Consider the following 6,347-nt stretch of genomic DNA (forward strand, 5'->3'; position numbering starts at 1 on the left):
CCTAGATGCAATAGGCTACACAATATAGCCTAGGTGTGTAGTAGGCTGTACCATCTAGGTTTGTGTAAATGCACTCTATAATGTTCTCACAATGACAAAATTGCCTAACAATTCATTTCTCAGAATGAATACCCATCATTAAGTGGTCATGACTGTAAGCCAACCTGAGGAATTTCACAGCCCTTTCCACTATGATGATTGTTTCGTGGATGATCCAATCACACTGATGCTTAGGATTTTTTTTTTTTTTTCAGTTTATGAGGAAAAGAATTGACCTGTCTTTCCTTGGATATGAACAAAGAAGCATGTAGCCTTATTGGTGCTGTTAGTCATCTAGTGCATATGGAAGAAGACCTACATGAGGATGAAATTGACAAATGGAGAAGACAGAGCCAAGAGAAAAACAGAAACAGAACCATAGTTCTGCTCATACCATGCCTGAAGTCTTCCCTGCTTTTCAACTTCTCAGCTAAGTAAGCCAATAAATTGTATTTATTATTTAAGCTAGTTTGAACTGGGTTTTCTGTTGCTTGCACCTGAGGGCATTCTAGTTTATGATTTTGGTTGTCTTCTTTTGGAGAGGGAATGAGAGTACTTTTAGTTATATGTGTTATATTTGTACTGTATTAGGTGGTAGCATTTTTATCATAAATATGGGAAGAAGGGTGTATGCGCATGTTGGACAATAAAGCAAGTGAACTCTAGTGGCTGTCTAGCATTTAAATCTCCATCCTGTTTAGGAAGATTTCCTCTCCTCCCAGTATGAGTCTTATTGAGAGGCAGGGCTCCACTTCCTACTATGGAAATTGAAGGTGGTTAGATAGCTCCTTTCCCTGCCCACCATGCAGCGAGGGCTGAATACTCTGTTCAAGGCTTTGAATCTAGAGTCAGCAAAACAAAGAAGACAGGAATATACAAAATTAACAGATGGATGATAAATTAAGAGAATACAGTTGCAATGTGCAAAATTGACAATATTAGTAACTAGAAAAAGAAGACAGTAAACTCAATAGAAAATGGGTAAAGAATGTGAAGAATAATTCAGAAGGGGAAACTTAAATATATTGAGATTTTCATATCTGCTAATACAGGCATACCTCAGAGACATTTCAGGTTTGTTCCAGATCACTACAACAAAGTAAATATAGCAATAAAATGAGTCCAAGTTTTTGGTTTCCCAGTGCATACACAAAGTATATTTACACTATATTGCATAAGTGAAGGTTTAATAACATCATAGCTACAAAAACTTACATACTTTAATTTTAAAATACTTTATTACTAAAAATGATAACCATCACCTGAGCCTTCAGCTAGCTATAATCTATTTGCTGGTGGTCTTACTTCCAATTTGCAAAAAAACTTAATATCTGTGAAGCATAATAAAATGAAGTATACCTGTAATTAGATAAATGAAAATTGAAATGGCAGTGAGAAATTACTACAAGAATGATAACCTGTAGGAAGTCAGATATTATCAAGTGCTGATGAGGATATGAGGGAAAGGAAAATCGTGGGTGGGAGTGTAAGCTGGTACAGGTATTCCAGAGAGTAATTTGGCAGTACCTCCTGAAATTAAGTATGTGTATACCCTACAATCCAGTGATCATGCTCCTGTGTATATATTCCAGAGAAATTTTTACACAAGTCCTTAAGGAAATATAGTTGAGGTTGTTAGTTTCAGCACTGTTTGTGGTAGTGAAGAGCTGGAAGCAACCCAGATGTCCATCACCACAGAACTGGATAAGCAAACTGTGGTATATTCATAGGATGGAAAACATAGAACAATAAAAAGAAATGAGCCAAATTTACTATAGTCACATAGATAGGTCTCCAAAACCTAATGTTGAGTGAAAAGGTAAAAATCAGGATATTTAGAGCATAATATCATTTATGTAAATGTAAAACAACACTACATATTTTCATGGATACGCACAGATCTAAATACACATATGGAAGATGGAGTGGACGAAGTGTATATACATGAAATGCACTTGAGTAGCTCATTAAGGTGGGCGGGAGAGGGTAGTGGGAATGGGGACTGACAGGGAAAAGTAATAATGCAATGAAATAAAACAAAAGAGGAGCCTTGAATGGACCGAGGAAAATAATATGCCACAGATTGGAAGAGCAGGAGCAGCACAAGCCCGAAATTGACCACAAATCAAGGAGAACAGACAGGAGTATGGTCAGCGTTCACCTGTAGCGGCATGTGGGGGTAGGACGACATTCAGCGGTTGCAGCAGCGGCGGGGGGGGGGGGGTAGCAGTTCCAGTAGCAGCTTTCTAACCAGCTGTCAACACTGACCTTTAGCGTGGTTTCTCCTGCCTGATACACCAGCCTTCTGTGAGCTACGTGATAACCTTGCAATAAACCCTTCTGCTTTGCTAGACACTGAATGAGCCCTTTACTCTGAGAAATCATTTTATTATTAATATTTTCTCCTTTATTTTTCCTGTTCTCTCTTTCTAGAATTTCTGTTAGTTTGATGTATGGTAGTCCCTGGATGATTGTCTTTGTCTCTGTATTTTATTTTCTCTCATATTTTCCATGTCTTTGTGTGTTTTTTTTTTAATTGGTATAATTGTAGATTCACGTTCAGTTTTAAGAAATAATATGATCCTGGCTGCTGTGGCTCAGTGGATTGAGCATTGGCTTGCGAGCCAAGTGTCGCTGGTTCGATTCCCAGTCAGGGCACATGCCTAGGTTGCACGTCAGGTCCTCAGTTGGGGGCGCCTGAGAGGCAACCACACAGTGATGTTTCTCTCCCTCTCTTTCTCCTTTCCCCTCTCTCTAAAAATAAATAAGTAAACAAACAAATGAACAAACAAATAAATAAATTATTTAAAAAAAAAAGAAATAATATACTTTGCCCAGTTTCCTCAAGGATAACATTTCGTAAAACTTTAGCATGATATCTAAACTAGGATATTTTAAAAAATTAATATAATTTTATTTTTAAAGCAATTTTATGTTTACAAACAATCTAGCGTAAAGCACATAGAGTTCCCATTAACATCCTCAACCTCCCCCTGGTTTTTCCTATGGCTAACATTTTGCATTAGCGTAGTACATTCATTACAATTGATGAGTTGATATTGGTATATTATTAATTTAAGTCCATAATTTGTTAGGTTTCATTTTTTATTGTACGTTCTATGGGTTTTGACACATGTATAATGGCATGTGCCCACCATTATAGTATCAGACAGAATTTTTTTGCTACCCTAAAAATTACCTTTGCTCTACCTTTCTCCCCTCTCCTAATACCCTGTCAACCACCAATTTTTTTATTGTCTCCATAGTTTCAGCCTTTTTAATTGTGGTAAAACACACATAACATTATATTTAGCACTTTAACCATTTTAAGTGTACAGTTCAGTAGTGTTAAGTATATTCACATTGTTGTAAAACCAATCTCCATAAGTTTTTTGTTGTACAAAGCTGAAAATCTATACCCATTAAAAAACAACTTAAATTTTTCTCTACCCACAGCCTCTGGCAACAACCTTTCTTCTTTTTGTCTCTTTGAATTTGACTATTTAAGATATCTCATATAAGTAGAATCATACAGTGTCTTTTTGTGGCTGGCTTATTTCACTTAACAAAAATGTTCTCAGGGATCATCATGTTGTAGTATGTATAAGACTTTCTTTTTAAAAAAATAAATAATATTCCATTGTATGCAGATATCACATTTTGTTTATCCAGTCATCTGTCTTTGAACACTATTGTTGCTTCCACCTCTTGGCTATTGTAGTTAATGCTGCTGTGAATATGGTAAAAAAAAAATTTTCTTCAAGACCCTGCTTTTCTTTTGGGTATATACCCAGAGTGTAATTGCTGGATTGTATGGTAATTTTATTTTTAGTTCTTTGAGGAACACCATCCTTTCTTTCATAGTGCTTATTCCATTTTACATTCCCAACAGCAGTGCATAAGTGTTCCAATTTCTCCACATCCTTGCCAACATTTTTTCTGTTTTTTGTTGGTAGTAATCCTAATGAGTATGAGGTGATATCTTATTGTGACTTTAATTTGCATTTCCCAAATAATTAGTAATTTGGGCATCCTTTCTTATGCATATTTATCATTTTTATATTTTTTTTTGAGACATATCTACTCGATTCATTTGTCCATATTTAATAGAATTTTTGTTGTTGAGTTGTAGTTCTTTATATACATGAATATTAATGCCTTATCAGATACGTTATTTGAAATGTTTTTCTCATTTCATAGGTTGCCTTTTCACTCTATTGATTGTATCCTTTGATATACCAAATGTTTTTTAATTTTAATGGAGTCCAATTCATCTATTTTTACATTTGTTGCTTTTGCTTTTGGTGTCATATTCAAGAAATAATTGCCAAATTTAACATCTGAAGCTTTTCACCTATGTCTAATTCTAAGTTTTAAACTTTAATATGTCTGTTTGGATTTTTTGTTCCTTCTGAATTTATTTTTGTATATGGTGTGATAAGGATCCAACTTTAATTTTTTATATGAATATCCACTTTTTACAACACTATTTGTTTAAGAGTTTGTCCTTTCCTTATTGAATGGTCTTAGCACCATTTAAACTTCTTGTCAAGAATCATTTGGTCAAATATGTGAGGGTGTATTTCTGGGCTCTATATTCTGCTTCATTGGTTTATATGTCTGTCTTTATGCCAGTACCACAATCTTTTGATTACTGACACTTTGTAATAAGTTTTGAAGTCTGGAAATGTGATACATACAACTTTGTTCTTTGTTTTCAAGAATATTTTGACTATTTGGGGTCCATTGAGATTCCATATGATTTTTAGGATGGATTTTTCTATTTCTGTAAAATAATGCTGTTGGGAATTTCATAGGGATTACATTTAATCTGCAGATTACTTTGGATAGCATTGACATCTTAATAATATTTTGTCTTCCAATCCATGAACACAAGACATCTTTTCATTTACTTGTGTCTTTTAAAATTCTTTTAATGTTATATAGTTTTAGTGTACAAATCTTTCACCTCCTTGGTTAAATTTATTCTTAACTATTTAAAATATTTTTCTTAACTCCCTTTTGGACTGTTTATTGTTCATGTATCAAAATGCCATTGATATTTCATGTTAATTGCATATCCTACAGCTTTGCTGAATTTAAAAAATTAGTTCTAACAGATATTTGTGGATTTTTTCATTTGTCTGCATGTAAGATCATGTTATCTGCAAACAGAGATCATTTTACTTCTTCCTTTCTTGTTTGGATGTTTTAATTTCTTTTTCTTGCCTAATTGCTCTGGTTAGAACTTCTGATACTATCTTGACTAGAAGTAATGAAAGCGAACATTTTTATTTGTTCCTGATTTAGATTAAAAGTTCTCAAGCTTTTCATACATGGCTATATTAAGCTGAGATAGTTTCCTTCTATTAGTTTGGTGAGTGTCCTTCTCATAAATGGGTGCTGAATTTTGTCATATGTTTTTTCTCCATCAATTGAAATGATAATGTGTTTTTTCCATCATTCTGTTAATTATATTGATTGACTTTCATATGTTGTACCATCATTACAGGCTAGGCATTAACCCGACTTGGCCATGGTGGATAGTTCTCTTAATGTACTGTTGAATTCTATTTGGTGGTATTTTGTTGGAATTTTTTGTATCAATATTCATCACTGACATTTGTCTGTAGTTTTGTTTCCTTGTGGTGCTTTTATCTGGCTTTAGTACCAAAGTAATGATGGACTCATAGGATGAGTTTGGAAGTGTTTCCTACTCTTCAACTTTTAGTAAGAGTTTCAGGAGGATTAGTGTTAGTTTTTTAAATGTTTGGTAGACTTTACCTGTTAAGACTACTGGTCCTGGGCTTTCTTTTCTTGGGATGTTTTTATTTACTGGTTCACTCTCCATACTAGTTAGAGGTTTGTTCAAATTTCCTCTTTCTTCAGGATTCAGTTTTGGTAATTTTGTGTTTGTAGGAATTCTTCCATTTAATCAAGGTTATTCAATTTGTTGATGTGCAACTGTTCATAGTATTCTCTATAATACTTTTAATTTAAAAAATTATTGTAAAGTTCCCACTTTCCTTTCTGATTTTAATTACTTGAGCCTTCTCTCTTTTCTCAATTAACCTAGTGGAAAACTTTGTCAATTTTGTTGCTCTTGTCAAAGAAACAACTCTTTGTTTTGTTGATTTTCTCTACTGTTTCTCTAATCTCCATGTCATTTATCTCTTCTCTAATCTTTACTATTTCCTTCCTTCTGCTACTTTTGGACTCAGTTTTTTTGTTTTGTTTTTTTTACTAGTTTCTTAAGGTGTAAAGTTACATTGTTGATTTGAGATCATTCTTTTTAAGTGATTACAGCT

The sequence above is a fragment of the Furipterus horrens genome, unplaced genomic scaffold (genome assembly GCF_987537825.1).
Source record: "Furipterus horrens unplaced genomic scaffold, mFurHor1.1.pri manual_scaffold_17, whole genome shotgun sequence".
NCBI lineage: Eukaryota > Metazoa > Chordata > Mammalia > Chiroptera > Furipteridae > Furipterus > Furipterus horrens.